The sequence below is a fragment of the Macaca mulatta genome, chromosome 1, assembly GCF_049350105.2.
Source record: "Macaca mulatta isolate MMU2019108-1 chromosome 1, T2T-MMU8v2.0, whole genome shotgun sequence".
Lineage (NCBI taxonomy): Eukaryota > Metazoa > Chordata > Mammalia > Primates > Cercopithecidae > Macaca > Macaca mulatta.
In genome coordinates this window covers 123,093,039-123,109,599 of record NC_133406.1, presented here as the reverse complement: position 1 = coordinate 123,109,599, position 16,561 = coordinate 123,093,039, and the positions used below count along the sequence as shown (strand labels likewise).

The 16,561-nt window shown below is 44.1% G+C and overlaps 1 protein-coding gene across 2 annotated transcripts in view; it reads right to left on the bottom strand.

Annotated features, from left to right (window-relative positions):
• The window catches only part of VTCN1 (V-set domain containing T cell activation inhibitor 1), a 71,267-nt gene that overhangs the window by 28,776 nt on the left and 25,930 nt on the right, over window positions 1–16,561 (bottom strand). The window lies entirely within an intron of this gene.

Genomic DNA, 16,561 nt, shown 5'->3' with positions numbered 1-16,561 from the left:
TCTCAAAAAAAAAAAAAAAAAAAAAAAAAAAGAAGCAAAAATGAGACAAATAAATCACTTGTAATCCCATCATCTAAACACAACCACTGTGTTTTGATATGATCTTCACCAATTATTTTTTATTTTAAGTTCTGGGATACATGTGTAGAACGTGCAGGTTTGTTACATACGTACACATGTGTCATGGTGGTTCGCTGCACCTATCAACCCGTCATCTAGGTTTTAAGCCCCGCATGCATTAGGTATTTGTCCTAATGCTCTCCCTCCCCCTGCCCCCTAGCCCCCGACAGGCCTCAGTGTGTGATGTTCCCCTCCCTGTATCCATGTGTTCTCACTGTTCAACTCCCATTTATGAGTGAGAACATGTGGTGTTTGGTTTTCCGTTCCTGTGTTACTTTGCTGAGAATGATGGTTTCCAGTTTCATCCATGTTCCTGCAAAGGACATGAACTCATTCGTTTTTATGGCTGCATAGTATTCCATGGTGTATATGTGCCACATTTTCTTTATCCAGTCTATCATTGATGGGCATTTGGGTTGGTTCCAAGTCTTTGCTATTGTAAATAGTGCTGCAATAAACACACGTGTGCATGTATCTCTATGGTAGAATGATTTATAATCCTTTGGGTGTGTATACCCAGTAATGGGATTGCTGGGTCAAATGGTACTTCTGGTTCTAGATCCTTGAGGAATTGCCACACCATTTTTCACAATGGTTGAACTAATTTACACTCCCACCAACAGTGTAAAAGCATTCCTATTTCTCCACAGCCTTGCCAGCATCTGTTGTTTCCTGACTTTTTAATAATCACCATTCTAACTGGTGGATCCTCACCAATTTTTAATGAACAGATTAACAAATGACACCTGGGAAACTAAATAAATAAATAAGGAAGTATTGCTTACATGTACTAAGTGCTAGAATTATATGGCAGACATGTTGTTCCAAGCAGCATTTATAACTTATATCAATTATCCATTTAGTAATCTCAGGAGGAGAGCAAATTTTATTGTCTCCATTTTATAGATGGGGAAGTGACACAGGGAGATAAAGCATCTTCCCTAAAGTCACACAGTTGGCAAGTGGCAGAGCAGAGATTAGAATTTAGAATTTGTCTCTTAAATCTGTACTCAACTCCCTCCAAGTGTACCAAGGGTAGGAGCTCACGGATGGGGCGTGTCCCTTTCCTTTGCCAAGGGGAACATGCACTCCTTGAGGGGTCACCTGCTTTAGCTCGTGAGAGTGACTCAGGCAGAGCAGAAGGCACAGGTCAAAGTGGTTCCTGGGAAGCTCGCCCGTTGCTGCCTGTCCTGGCGCATACATCATCAGTCAGACGTCCTCAGCAGCCCTCTCACAGGGCTGCCAGTTCACACGCTCCCAACACCCACGCTGATGTTACTCAATAGGCAGGACAAAAGAAAGGCACAGGGAGGCAAAGAACGATGCTATAGAGAGGAAAATGAAGCACGGGGCATTGCACTTTCTGCCCTGAATAGGCTCATTGTACCCAGCCTCCTATGGCTCAGGAATGGACCCACCAGACAGAAACAAGAGTACCCTGCAGGCCAAGCCCTCATGAGGTGCAGCCTCAGGGCAGCAAGCGATGCTTTAAATAATAGGGCATCTGCTAAAATGATTCCAAGGGGAGACCACATTTGGCCACTGCTCCTCTTTTTCCACACCTCAGTGCAGCCTCAGTTCTTACTGGTCCAAGAGAGTGAGAACAGCTAGATAAAATTATAGCAAGAGGCACCATCCTCCGGCTGTCTTTGACTACTGAGACAGGCAGCTGACTTGTGTGTGACCTAGGGTTTTCATTCACTTTGGGTAAATTACTTCATCTCTCTGAGGCTCATTTTCTTTTTTTGTAAAATGGGAAATAAAGTAATTCCTGCTTTACCTATTATAAAGGTTGCGTGTGTCCGCCCCCCTGCCAACATTCATGTTGAAGTCCTAACCCCAAGTACCTCTGAGTGTGCCTTTACTTATTAATAGGGTCACTGTGAGAGGTGAAGCCAGCTGGACTTTCTGGTCAAGTGGGGACTTGGAAAACTTTTCTGTCTAGCTAAAGGATTGTAAATGCACCAAGAAGTACTCTATAAAAATCCACCAATCAGTGCTCTGTGTCTAGTTAAAGGATTGTAAACACACCAATCAGCACTCTGTAAAATGGACCAATCAGCAGGATGTGGGTGGGGCCAAATAGGAGACTAAAAGCTGGTCACCCCAGCCAGTAGGGGCAAACTGCCCGGGTTCCTGTGCACACTGTGGAAGGTTTGTTCTTTCGCTCTTCACAATAAATCTTGCTGCTGCTCCCTCTTTGGGTCTGCACCAACTTTAAGAGCCGTAACACTCACCATGAAGGTCCATGGCTTCATTTCTGAAGTCAGAGAGACCCCGAACCCACTGGGAGGAACAAACAACTACGGACACACCACCTTTAAGAGCTGTAACACTCACTGCGAGGTCAGTGGCTTCATTCTTGAAGTCAGCAAGACCAAGAACCCACCAGAAGGAATAAATTCTGGACACAACTGCAGATGTAATTAGTTAAGGTCATACTAGAGTAGGGTAGTGGTGAATTCCTAATCCAGTATGGCTGGTGTCTTTATAAAGAGGGGAAATTTGAACGCACATGAACACACATACCCACACACACACGCATGCAACACCATGTAAAGATGAAAGCAGAGATCTACAACTCAAGGAACACCAAAGGTTGCCAGCAAACCTCCAGAAGCTAGGAGAGACATGCAACGGATTCTCTCTCACCACTCTCACAAGTAACAAATCCTGCAGATATGTCCATCCCGGCCTGTAGCCTCCAGAGCTGTGAGAGAACACATTTCCATTTCTCAGCCACCTGGTTTTTGGTACTTTGTTACAACAGCACTAGCAAACTAATACAAAAAGGTCATTTCAGGATCAAATTAGATGATGAATGTGGCATTATTCAGAAGGGGCTATTCATACACACTTTTACTATAAATACATTTTATATATAAGCTATTGCTGTACGTTTATTATTAAAAGCTGCGACTTTTAGGGGAGGGGACCTGAGCAGCGACACTGAACAGATACGTGGGCACTCACCAAGAAGAGGGGGACAATGGAAGTTGTGTATTTCAGCCAAAGCTCCTAGCCCCTCCATCACACCAGGCCCACGTTTCCCTCACTGTGAAAACAGAAGCCTGCCATCTGTCACCAAATTCCCTATCGGAGCAGGAATCACCTTGAGGTTTGTTCTGAACTAGTATTCCCTTGGGAAACAGTTCAACTTCCAGAGCCTTGGAAAGAGAAGCAGGAACTATCAGAGCAGCCAAATTAATTCCTGTCTGTTGCTTATTAATTATTTAGAAAGATGAAAAAAATATTTCACTGTAGGGGTTCTTACATTGCTTTCTGATCTTTGCTTTCCCCTCAATGATTTCCAATAACTATGCTACAGGAAATGTTTAATGCAAAACTATGTCTTCTAACCACTGCATTGGGATTCACAGTGTACTTTTGGTACCCACTCATTACAAAAGGGCCCAAACAACAATCAATGCTTTTGGAGGGCTTGCTCATTTAGTAAACATTTATTAAGTACTTACTATGTGAAAGACATAGTGCTAGTCAATATGAAGGAAACGGAGAGATGATGTAAACAAAGTCCCTGCCCTCAAGAAGCTTATAGTTAAACTGAGGTGACATACACACAAACCTTTGTAATAATCTGAGGCAGAATGTGATCAGGGCTTTAGTAAAGAAACAAACAGACCAGGCGCGGTGACTCACACCTGTAGTCCCAGCACTTTGGGAAGCCGAGGCAGGCAGATTACCTGAGGTCAGGAGTTCAAGACCAGCCTGACCAACATGGTGAAACCCTGTCTTTACTAAAAATACAAAATTTAGCTGGGCATGGTGGTACACACGTATAATCCCAGCTACTTGGGAGGCTGGGACAGGAGAATTGCTTGAGCCCGGGAGGTGGAGGTTGCAGTGAGCCAAGACTTAGGGAGGTAGAAAAAATTTAAACCCAGGGGAAACAGAGATAATCAAAGTGCATTTCCATGAACAAATTTCAAAGAAAGTGAAGAGAAAGGCTTTATTCAGAAATGTATTGAGCTGATCCATGCTGCTACATACTCTCTGTCCAAGGCAGAAACACACACAAAAAGGTATTATTTCTGCTGCACTGGGGGTGCAGGGGGTCAGGATCTAAGCATTGCACTTTAGTGCTCTGGGCTGTGGGCTGGGAAGGTGCTTTCAGAGGCTGCAGAACCCAGAGCCTTCCAGGTGAAGGAGCAGCTTTACAGCCTGGAATTCTGTCCCCCTTCCTGAGGAGGGCCTGGTTCGGTTCCCTCACATGCCTGCTTCAGCTGCCGCTGCCTTCTGCAGCACGTGGAAGAAACTGGGCCTTTGTTAAAACACGATATGCACATTCCTGAAAAGCCTCACATTCTGCGAAATTACACAATAAAAGTAACAGGCTTTATGGGGAAAAATAGGGTTAAAGGCAGACCGCTTGAAACCTATGTGGCTTTGTCATTACTCTACTAACAGAAACAATAACTAGTACCTCGGGAGATAACTTGGACAGACAAGGCAGGCAGCTCAGTAGGGCCGGAAACTACTTTAGAGGAATATATAAATATAAAAATGAATATAAAAAATGCACAGATATAATGAAATAAATACTCCGGCTGCTGGGTGCTGTGAGCCGGCGTGGTTGCTGTGAAGGTGGGTGCGGCAGATGTGCAGCCTAGAACTCGCAAGGGTAGGATGTACTTCCCTGGTGAGGGAGCCCGTGTGCAGATGTTCATTCAAAAAAATTCTTTTTAATAAAATAAAAATAGAACTGAAAGCCATGCTAAGCCTTTCCCACTGAAGTTCTCATTCTATTCTGCTATTTCAACTCTCCTTGCTTTGGGAAAAAAAAAAAAGGCATGTGAACCAACACAACTTCCATGTTGTCCTGCCATCATTCCCGTTTTTAAACCATACATGAGCTCATTGATGCTATAGAAACATATACTGCAGCACACAGGCTGTCTTACTGTACCACACACCAAAAAATAAACCAGAATAGAGACAACTATCTCTCCCTCTCTCTCTCTCTTTTTTTTTTTCGAGACGGAGTTTCACTCTGTTGCCTAGGCTGGAGTGCAGTAGCATGATCTCAGTTCACTGCAACCTCCGCCTCCCAGGTTCAAGCTATTCTCCTGCCTCAGCTTCCCAAGTAGCTGGGATTACAGGCGCGTGCCACCACGCCCAGCTAATTTTTTATTTTTAGTAGAGATGGGGTTTCACCATGTTGGCCAGGCTGGTCTTGAACTCCTGACCTCACGTGATCCGCCTGCCTCAGCCTCCCAAAGTGCTGGGATTACAGGTGTGAGCCACCGCAGCTGGCCGGAGACACCTATCTCTTAAGGACAACCCTTCATTTATCAGAGGTCCATGGAATGGCATAACAGTAGCTGATGCTTAACAGGCATATGTGGTAATTCTTCATTATACGGTATCTCGTTCAACCCTACAGCAACCCCATGAGATAAGTACTACCCTTATTACCTTTTTACATGTGGGGAAACTGAGGCTTAGCTTAAGTAACAGATGAAGCTGTCATAGCTGGAAGGTGGGAATGTCAGGTTTCGATTTGAGGGAGTATGACTTACAGACTTGAGGTCTTAACTACATGCTATACTTCTAGAAAAAGTGGCAGGAGGCCTCATGTTTGGAAGGCTCCTGTCACCTCCTCAAGTTCCTTTTCTAAAAACAAGAGCTTTCTGCATCTGCTACACAGTGTATAGAGCCCTCAGTCTGGAAAACATAAAATGCTTTTTGTTTTATTCAAACATGAATGGCTTCTATGTTCTCGAGTTTCTGTTTCCTTCTCAAATACTAACAGAACTGGGAGATACCACATTCCTTATAGATCATAGTTCAGCTCCACTCATGTGATTGCTAAATGTTTAAAACTGAAAACTAGATTAGTTTTGCAAATCTGTGATTTATTTGAATATACCAAGCAGGATATTTGAGTAAATCAAGTTGCAGCAAACATATTACATTGTTCACAAACCAACGAAGTGACTCGGTTTATAAAGAATGCTGAAATTAAAGACATTTACTTCAGCCTATCCAAAGAGGAGATTAAGGCGGGGCGCGGTGGCTCACGCCTGTAATCCCAGCACTTTGGGAGGCCGAGGCGGGCAGAGCACTTGAGGTCAGGAATTTGAGACCAGCCTGGCCAACATGGTGAAAGCCCGTCTCTACTAAAAATGCAAAAATTAGCTGAGCCCAGTGGTGTGCATGCATAGTCCCAGCTACTTGGGAGGCTGAGGCAGGAGAATCGTTTGAACCCAGAAGGCGGCGGCTGCAGTGATCTGAGATCGTGCCATTGCACTCCCGCCTGGGCAACAGAGCAAGACTCCATTTCAAAAAAATCAAAAAATCAAAAAGCAAAAAGGAGAGTAAAAGCAGAAAAGGAAATTTATTTATGGGGAAAAAGTATTTCCTATAAAGGGGAAAAGGAATTATTTTCAATGCTATGTGGAATAAAGCACTGGGCTTCAAGGTAAAACTAAATATTTTCCAGATATTGATTAGCATAGGTTTCAGGTTTCTGAGCAGCTTAGATTGTTGTCTACTCCAATTTTTGTTTTGCTGAAGAATTCAAGGTGTAGAGTATGTTTCGGCCGGGCGCAGTGGCTCACGCCTGTAATCCCAGCACTTTGGGAGGCCGAGGCGGGCGGATCACAACGTCAGGAGATCGAGACCATGGTGAAACCCCGTCTCTACTAAAAATACAAAAAATTAGCCGGGCGCGGTGGTGGCGCCTGTAGTCCCAGCTACTCAGGAGGCTGAGGCAGGAGAATGGCGTGAACCCGGGAGGCGGAGCTTGCAGTGAGCCGAGATCGCGCCACTGCACTCCAGCCTGGGCGACAGAGCGAGACTCCGTCTCAAAAAAAAAGAAAAAAAAAAGGTGTAGAGTATGTTTCCTGGCCTCTACTCCTCTCCCTGTATCTCTTTATACTGGTAAAGTCAAGGCCTGCTTTGGTCCAGGAAACCAAGAGCAGAAGCATCAGGAATGGTGAGTATAGGCTTGAGGAGAACTTGGCAATGAGGAGGAGTCATTACATGAGACTTGAGGGGTGTGTGTGGAAGAGAGAGGACTTCCTTTCAGGGCAGCCTCTGCTCCATCAATATGGCAGTGAATGGCCAGGCTTTGTATTTGGGAAAGGAATTTTGGGGAATTGCGTACAAGAGACTTGGCTGCTGTTGAGTATCAGGTTGAGGCATCCTCTTTTCTTTCTAGATACCCCCAATAATCATAGCACAGTTTAGTGGATTCCTCCAAAGCACAGGCCCCAGAATAAATCATGACCTGGGTCCCAACACTGTAAAACTAGGGTAACATGGCTGGCAGAAAGATTTCATCTTGTATGCCAACAATCATTTGAATGACTGGCAGTTGTGGCTTAGAATACTGTGTTGAAAAGACTGCAAGATTGCCTCTGTGTTCACAGGGAAGAGTGCCACCACTAATGAGTGTTTTCTTTTCTTTCTTTCTTTCTTTTTTTTTTTTGGCGGGGTGGGTGGGGTGGGCGACAGCATGTTGCCCATGCTGGAGTGCAGTGGTGCGATGATGGGTCACTGCAGCCTTGACCTCCCACACTCAAGCAATCCTTCCACCACACCTCCCTGCAAGTAGCTGGGACTAGAGGTGTACACCACCACAGGTGCACACTCCCCAGCTAATTAAAAAAAAAAAAAAATTTGTAGAGACAAGGTCTCACTATGTTACCCAAACTCCTAGCCTCACGTGATTCTCCCATCTTGGTCTCCCAAAGTGTGGGGATTACAGGCACACCTGACTGCGTGTTGTCTTTCTTTCTCTCTCTCTCTCTTCCCTTCTTTTATTTCCTTCCCTTCCCTCCCTTCCCTCCCTTCCCTCCTTCCCTCCTTCCCTCCTTCCCTCCTTCCCTCCTTCCTTCCTTCCCTCCCTCCTTCCTTCCTTCCTTCCTTCCTTCCTTCCTTCCTTCCTTCCTTCCTTCCTTCCTTCCTTCCTTCCTTCCTTCTTTTCTTTTCGAGATGGAGTCTCTCTCTGTGACCCAGGCTGGAGTACAGTGTCATGATCTCGGCTCACTGCAACCGCCACCTCCTGGGTTGAAGCAATTCTCCTGCCTTAGCCTCCTGAGTAGCTGGGATTACAGGCATGTGCCACCACACCTGGCTAATTTTTTGTGTTTTTAGTAGAGATGGGATTTCATCATGTTGGCCAGTCTGGTCTCGAAATCCTGACCTCAAGTGATCCGCCCGCCTTGGCCTCCCAAAGTGTTGGGATTACAGGTATGAGCCACGGCACCCAGCCTACAGTGTTTTCTTTTCTTTTTTTTTTTTTAGAGACAGGGCCAGCTGTTCCCCTGGCTGCAGTGCAGTTACACAATCATATCTCAATGTAGCCTTGAACTCCTGGGCTCAAGCAATCCTCTCGCTTTAGCCTCCTGAATAGCTGGGACTGCAGACATGTGCCACAATGCTCAGCTAATTTTCTTTATTTCATGTAGAGACAGGGTCTCACTATGTGGCCCAAGCTGGTCTCAAACTCCTGGCCTCAAGCAATCCTCCCACCTTGGCCTCTAAAGTATTAGGATTACAGGCGTGAGCCACCACACCTAGCCTTGTAAATGTTTTCTAAGTGAGCATGTGGGCCCCATGTATTCCATCCCTGGGTTAGCAGAAACACATGAAAAGAGACTTTAAGTCACTGCTAGCTACAAAACCAGGGGAATCTCAGGCTAATTTAATAGCAATGTAATGGCAGTACAATAGCAATGTTAGCTGACACTCCTCCATGCACATTTTTGGCTCACACTTTAAGGAGAACACTGATTAACATGCATACTTAGAACAGGGTTTCTCAAACTCCGCATTTTCTCAAACTCCGCACTACGAACTATTTGTGCTAGATAATTCTTTGTTATTGGGGGTCATCCTCTGCACTGTAGCATGTTTAGCAGCATTCCTGGCCTGTGCCTTCCAGATACCAGTACCACCACTACCCTTGTTGTGACGACCAAAAATGTTTCCAGACATGTCACCCCAGCTGAGAACCATTGATTTAGAAGAAGTGAAATCAGGGCGGTGATATGACTAGAAATCATGTTTTTTGAAAAATAGTTGAAGGAACTAGGGTGGTTCAATTTAAAGAAGACTAAATATAGTGATGTCATTTCAGTATTTGAAAGGTGGTGTTTGCAGGAAGGGGAATATCACACACCGGGGCCTGTTGTGTGGTAGGGGGAGGGGTGAGGGATAGCATTAGGAGATATACCTAATGTAAATGATGAGTTAATGGGTGCAGCACACCAACATGGCACACGTATACATATGTAATAAACCTGCACGTTGTGCACATGTACCCTAGAACTTAAAGTATAATAATAATTTTAAAAAGCAAAAAAAAAAAAAAAAAAAAAAAAGAAAGGTAGTGTTTGGCCTGTTCTCCATCACTCTGGAGGAAGAAACAGAGGCACTGAGTGAAAATTCTAGGAGATTAGATTTAGACTCAAAATACGGAGAAACTTTCCAACAGAGTTCGCGGAGACTGGCCTGCAATTTCATGTGCAAGCAGGGGCTGGGTAAACACACAGTGGGCGGGAAAAGTTTCTAGTACCAGCTAAAGCTTCAAAGAATTTTGAAAGTCCTTTTCAAATAATTTGTTATATGATTCTGTAATTTGATATTCCCTGGGATTTGCTGCGGCCTTGGCTTTGCCTGCACATGCCTCCTAAAACCTTTGTTAATAATATAAGAATGATTGCTAATATTTATTTGAGTACATTGCCTCATCTATCTAATATAATCCGTAGGACGACCTATGGAGATAGATACTATTATCTTTGTTGTATAGATGAGGAAGCTGAGGCCTAATGCTAAGTAATTCCCCTGAGGACTCAGTCCTGGGAAATTAGAGAGAGCAGGATTAGACTCAGGTCTCAGATGCCATCATCATTAGTCTTCATCATCATTATACCGTATTTTATATTAATTAAAAGATTTGTAAATCTTGGGATTTGAATCAGGGGCTAGGCTTGTGTTTGTACAGTTGTAACTGATGGAAGGACAGTACACAAACCTTACATAGATTGAAAAACATTTCTCTCCCCCACAGGAAGTGTCTTTCATCTCGGACTCTGGAAGGAAAACTGGAAGGGGCGTGAGTATCAGGTGGAAAATCTCACAATGTTAACAGTAGACACCTTTCCTTAAACCACATTTGAGTTTTCAGCAAAGCCATTCTATTTTATTCTTCAGCCTGTCCTATATATAACATCACCCTGATTGCCGTAAGCACACATTAGCATTTCATCATCATCCTTGAGCACACTATTTGTCACTGGCACAAGCGGAGCGAGACAAAAGGCAATGCAAGGTTGATTACCAGTCCTTTTCGTAATCATACCTGTATTTCCTGTTCCTCCTTATTCTCACTGCAGAGAAAAAAAACATTTCCACAAGATTCCTTCAGCAGCATAACTGATCCTATTGTGTTGAATAACAAACCCACTCCAAACCTTTCATGACCCTCCCACAAAGGGCCTGTACTGTTAGAAAAGCCTGAGTATCCCATAAGCAGTCTCTGTGGTGTAAACAAAAACAGCCTAATTGTGTGTCTTCTGAAGTGGAGGTTAAGAGAGATTGCAGGGGTGCTCACAGCACCTGGGGGAGGTCTGGCTGATAATGAACACTTCTTTTCATGGTTGGCTATTGTCCTGGCTGCTCTCCCATTCACCAACTCCCCCCACCATAATCTTGGCATCCCCTTGCTCGCCCCACCTCTCTCCACTTCTGTTCACCTCTCCTCTTCCAGCCCAGCCATAGACAAGGGCAGGAGCACCGCTCAGGGACAGCCTGATCATTTCTGGAATGGATGAAACAAAAAGAAGCCGCTGCTACTCCTCCCTTTATCCACTCCATGGAGAACCCAGCATTTCCTAACGGGGGCTCCACGGGAGCAGGAGACATGAACAGCTGGACAACACTGCAATTCATCCTGTACCTGCCTCCAGATTCAACACGACTTTTTCCACAGGGCTATTGTGAGGGTCCAAAGAAACAAACTATTCCTTACAAAACGTAAATATTAGCCGTTATTTTAAAACCATAAACGTTAATTCTTGTCTAGGCATGGTGGCTCACGCCTGTAGTCCGAACACTTTGAGAGGCCGAGGCGGGAGAGCTGCTTGAGGCCAAGAGTTGGAAACCAGCCTGGGCAACATAGTGAGACCCTGCCTTTACAAAAAAAAAAAAAAAAAAAAGTAAATTCTTATTTTTACTTTTCACTATTCCCAAATTTAAATAACTCCTGATTGCTTATCAAAGTTCAAACTGTTCTTGCCTGGTGGTCATGGAAAAGAAAAAAGAAAATTGAAACTGATCCTAGAATTTAAGACCACCTTTAAATGCCCCGAGCTATTTTTCTAACCCTTCTCCCTTTAGGAAGCCCTGTGTTCTCATCAGACTGTTCACTGCCCTGTTGCTCTCTGCTTAGAACACGCTTCCACCTCTTCCCAGGTAATCAGAAGCAGGCCCATCCAGAGCCCAGCTCAGCTCTGACCTGCCTCAGGCTCCTTCCTGAGGGCCAGCCTGGAATGTGCCCTCCCTTCTCTTTTTTAAATGGATATAAGGGAGTGGGAAGGCAGGTGAACCTCAGGAGGCTGAACCTGTGTGAGAAGAAGAGGAGGAAGGGCTTGAGTGGCACTAGGGTTTGAGACGGGAGCTGGGAGGGGGAACTAGGCCCCGAAAGGGCTGACGGGAAGGACAGGGCAGGCTCCCTGTGAGGGACTTGCATTTCTATTTAGCCTGTCCTCCCCATCAGTCAGCGAGGTCATCAGTCAGCGTGGTCATCAGTCAGCATGCTCATCTGTCACCCTGGTCATCAGTCACCCTGGTCATCAGTCACCATGATCTGGGCCTCAGGCAGATGGATGGCCTGACAGGGAGAGTGAGCTGTAATCTAGATTACCTTTGCAACACCCTAAAGCCACCGCGACTGTTTTGAATTTCATTCCTTTACTTGCCTTCAGGAAATCTGTGCCTGTCACTGAAGAGATTCAGAGAAGCACTTGGGCTGGCTGCTTCTCAGAAAGCCTCGCCCTGGGATCAGTTCACTGTTTATTCATTAATAAAGCTGGAAACAAGTACATCTATTACCCTCAGAGCTTTTCTCTACGAAAGCCTATACACCTGTCTCAGGCAGTCTGTGAGTTCTCCTATGTACTAGGTCATAGTTGTACACTCCAAGGCTTCTGTCATCCACTGTCTTTATTTTATAATGCCAGAATTATAGTTTTCCCAGTGAAAAGCAGACCACTGTATCCTAGAAGTAAGTAGGGGATGTATTATTCAGTCTTCCAAAAGATCTACCATGAGTTCCAGTGCAAATCCTCGCCTGCTGGGACCCACATTCTCTTAGTTTATACTGGGGCCCAGTTCTGCAGGTGTAGCCATGTAGAGCTTGTGAGAATTCAGGTATGAAAATCAGGCTGCCAGATCCACCCCTTGAGGGCCTGGCTTGCCTGAGCAATTCCCCGGCTGCAGCCCCTGGGGCCGCTCTGTACTATAACAACCCTTGCCTGCCTACATCAAGGGGCATTCTGAAACCCAAGGCAGGGGAGATGCTCCCTGTCCTAGGGTGGAGGCATCCTTAAGTAGAACCCTTCTGTGGTCCTGACCATCTGTAGCAGACACAGAGGAAGCTTCCCAGGCCTTCCAGCCTGGAATCTGTAGTTTTCTTACTCCTTGGAGCTGCCTTCAACCCAGGGCCTGCCTTGTGATTTCAGATTCTGTTACTTGGTCTTTTCTCTCTGGTCCAGCCTGACTTCCTGGGCACCAATCTTAGCTTTCTCCTATAGATTTCAGCATTTCCCCGGTAGAGACTCCCAACCTGATGCTATGTGCTACGTCCTGTACCTACCCCACCTCCGGTTGCCATTCTGACCCACTGAAGCCCCGGGCCGGACACTGACCTGGAGATGGGTTATGGGGCGCTTATGAATCACAAGAAGTCTGTTTTATTTTCTAAGCCTTCTATACATTCTGATACCATTTCTTAGAGAAAAAGAATAAGATTAAAATATAAAGTATTGATTTAAGCATGGAAAGCGAAGAAAGCATACTAAACCTGAAAGTTTGAATAAAAATATAAGCTCAAGAAGAATTTACATAAACCTGTGACTACTTTCTCCCATCTCCCATCAGCTCCACACTCCATCCATTCTAAACCACTCTGGGTCCCTGACTACGCCAGGTTGCTTTTTGCCTCCATGCCTTTGTTCCTATTATTTTTCAAGTTCTTGGAACATGCGAGGAACTTACCAAATGCTTGTTGAATAAATGCCCCACCTTACAGACTGTTTCCCTCAGAGCGTCTAGCACATAGTCTTTAAAATATGTTGAATTAATGAACAAATAAATATCTATGCTGTGCTATTAAGAGAAACTAACACATTCTTAACTTTTGAGAAACCATTTATGGGAGAAATTGTCATTTATCTTTCTCTTTAAACAGTCTTTTGAAAAATTGTGGTATGGGAAATCTTGCTGATGCTATAAATTGTAACAAAATGCCTTGGAGGGTTGTACACGGAAGACCTGGTTGGCTGTGGTTAAGAAGGGAACCTAGAGATTCATAATAGCTGTGCTTGAATAATTGTTAATCTTGAGTCCTCTTGGCCATTTCTCTCCACAAATAAGTTACAAAATAGAAGTGTTTCTCTAAAAGAGAAATGACTTTGTAGGGAATGAAGAGTTAAATTTCCAGAATAGTGCATACTAAATAGCCTTTTAAAAAATCCTTGCTAAAAATACTTAAAATGCTGAATAAAAAGAAAAGAAAACAAAACAACAACAACAATAAAAAACAAGACAAAACCACACACACATTTTTGAGTACTTCATTTTTGCCAGCAAGAAAAATGAGGGAGATTTGCAGAGGCTAAAAATGAAACCAACACATGCATCCAGATCAGTAAGAGAGTTCTGGGCACACTGGCTATGCATTCCAGGGACCAAAAGCTTCTGTCTTCCATGCCAAATACCAGAGACAGAGCTAAGGGGCCATTCAAGCTGGGGACTCACTGCCAAGAAGGAGCCCTTTAAAATGAAATCTTGGTTTCAGGGGTTTTGGGAAATGGAGGTGTTATGAATTCAGGCCTCAAATCTGCATGATGACTGGCTTATATATACACAATTTCAGGGAATATATATATATATTTTTTCTTTACCTAGCACCAAGACCAAGTGAGGTTGTTGCCTTCTCATACTCCCCGTGCCCCAGCTTTGCTGTCCGGCAGTCCAAGTTATCAAGAACCTTAAGATATGGAAGGTATTTATTAGGCCAGTCTGGTGTCACCTGAAGTCTGGGCAACACTGGGCTATCTGCAAGGCTGACTGAGCTTGTCCTTCCAGCATTAGCCAAGCAGGAGCAGCAGCCTATCTCTCCCATCCCTGAGCAACACACCCACAAAAAGGGACCAGATGGAAAAGTTAAGATTCAATGAACTTATCTAGAAATTTATAATCAGGAAAACTAGAAAGAAGTGATTTTAAACATTTTTTTTTTACCTTGTATGTATTTTTATAGTTCCGTATTCTTTATACTTTGAATTCTATGCTGGCTGGTAGGGATGTCAGTGGGCAGTACTACCATCTTTTTAATACTTACAGCATTTTTCTGAGCTTGAGGGAAGAATATTTACAGTCCAGGGACGGAGCTCCTTTCTTCACTTGGTGCCCTTCTTCATGATGTGTGTATGTAGCGTTGGGAGGATAGTGCCTGGCATGGAGCAAAGGCACTAAAGATGTTGGCTCTTTCCTGCTACTCAGAGGTTAAGGACCACAGCAAGAGCCAGGGTGACTGTGGATACCAAGTGTGTTGTGTTTCAAGGCCAAAGGGGTGAAGGATAGAGTTAGGAGAAGGTTTCATCCAGAGACACTTAGAGGTAGATTCTGTTAAGGACTGAGAATCCTACTAGGCCTAGAAGCAATGCCTAGCCAGTTTTCCCTTGATCTAGAAACTAATTAGCTTTGCTTCTTGCTAACCCAGAGACAAGAAAAGGAACCAATGCTGGTACCTCTAATGCTGCCACAGCGAAATCAGATCTTGACTTAGACTTGAGAAGTCAGGATAAATAACTAGCTCTGTTAGTTTTATATTTATAATGTTTCTTAGTTTCTCCCATCTTTTAGGCATATCTTACCCAAACCTAGGGCAGAAACATTTTTTTCATATTTTAGTCAAATACAACAGTTCCCAGTGGTCACGCAAGTCTCAGGTTTCTTCCTGAGAAACCCAGGAAAGACCAAGTTATGGCAGCAGAAACCAGGGCCTTATGGGAAAAGAGGCAGGAATGACTAGGGTCTTGGTCCTTTTCCATCCAGACAATTTTTCTACTACTTAATGGAAACAAACCACATTCCACTAGAAAAAAGTTTCCATGGGCTGCCATCAGAATCAAAATATAGCTAGGCTGGGGATGTCCTGATCAGTGCAAAAGTGGCATTTGTAAACCAAAAATAAAATTCTGAGACCCCTCAACTAGCTGAATGGACCCCTCCTCTTGGCCAAGGGCATTCCAAAGTTAACCTGCAAAACTAGTTCAGGCTGTGATGGGAAGCACAGACATATCCCATTATACCCTTCTCTCTTTTGGAATTCAAGAAAAGCCCACCAGCATTACAATCAACACAGGTTTTATCCGATAAGAAACATTTACAATGTATTATTCTCTCTGAAGCCTGCTACTTGGAGGCTTCATCTGCATGATAAAATCTTGGTCTCCACAACCTCTTATCATAACCTAGAAATTCCTTTCTATTGATAATAATTCTTTCAACCATTTGCGAGTCAGAAAATTTTTAAACCTACCTGTGACTTTGAAGCCCCCCAACCCCCACTTCAGGTTGTCCCACCCTTCTAGGTTGAACCAATGTAAAGCTTACATGTATTGATTGATGTCTTATGTCTTCCTAAAATGTATCAAAGCAAGCTGTGCCCTAACCACCTTGGGCACATATCATCAGGACCTCTGGAGGCTGTGTCATGGGCACATCCTTAACTTTGGCAAAATAAACTTTCTTAATTGATTAAGACCTGTCTCAGATACTTTTGGGTTCACACATTCCTTGCATGAAATTCTGCTTCACTGTTCTGAAATGTGGTCCCTAGCTATAGAAGCTATCTTTTCCAGAAACTGGAAATGTCGTTCAACCATAGTCATGAGTGTTACTGCCAGGCATGAGAGATCTGAAAGGTATAGTTTGGCTTCATAGCTATTTGAATTTCTGGAATATGCCAATGGTTGGAGAGACAATAGGTAATATAGCTGAAATAAGAACAATCATGTTAAAACTGAGGCATGCAGCTATCGGTGTGGTTGGACTCCCAAGGAGGCATTTTCTCTCAGTGCGTAAAGTGGATTATACCTGCTAGGACAGCCAAATGAAACGTCTTCAAGATGCTGGGGCTCAGAAGCATAAACCAGGCAAGGCCCTTAACTGGTTACAGCTT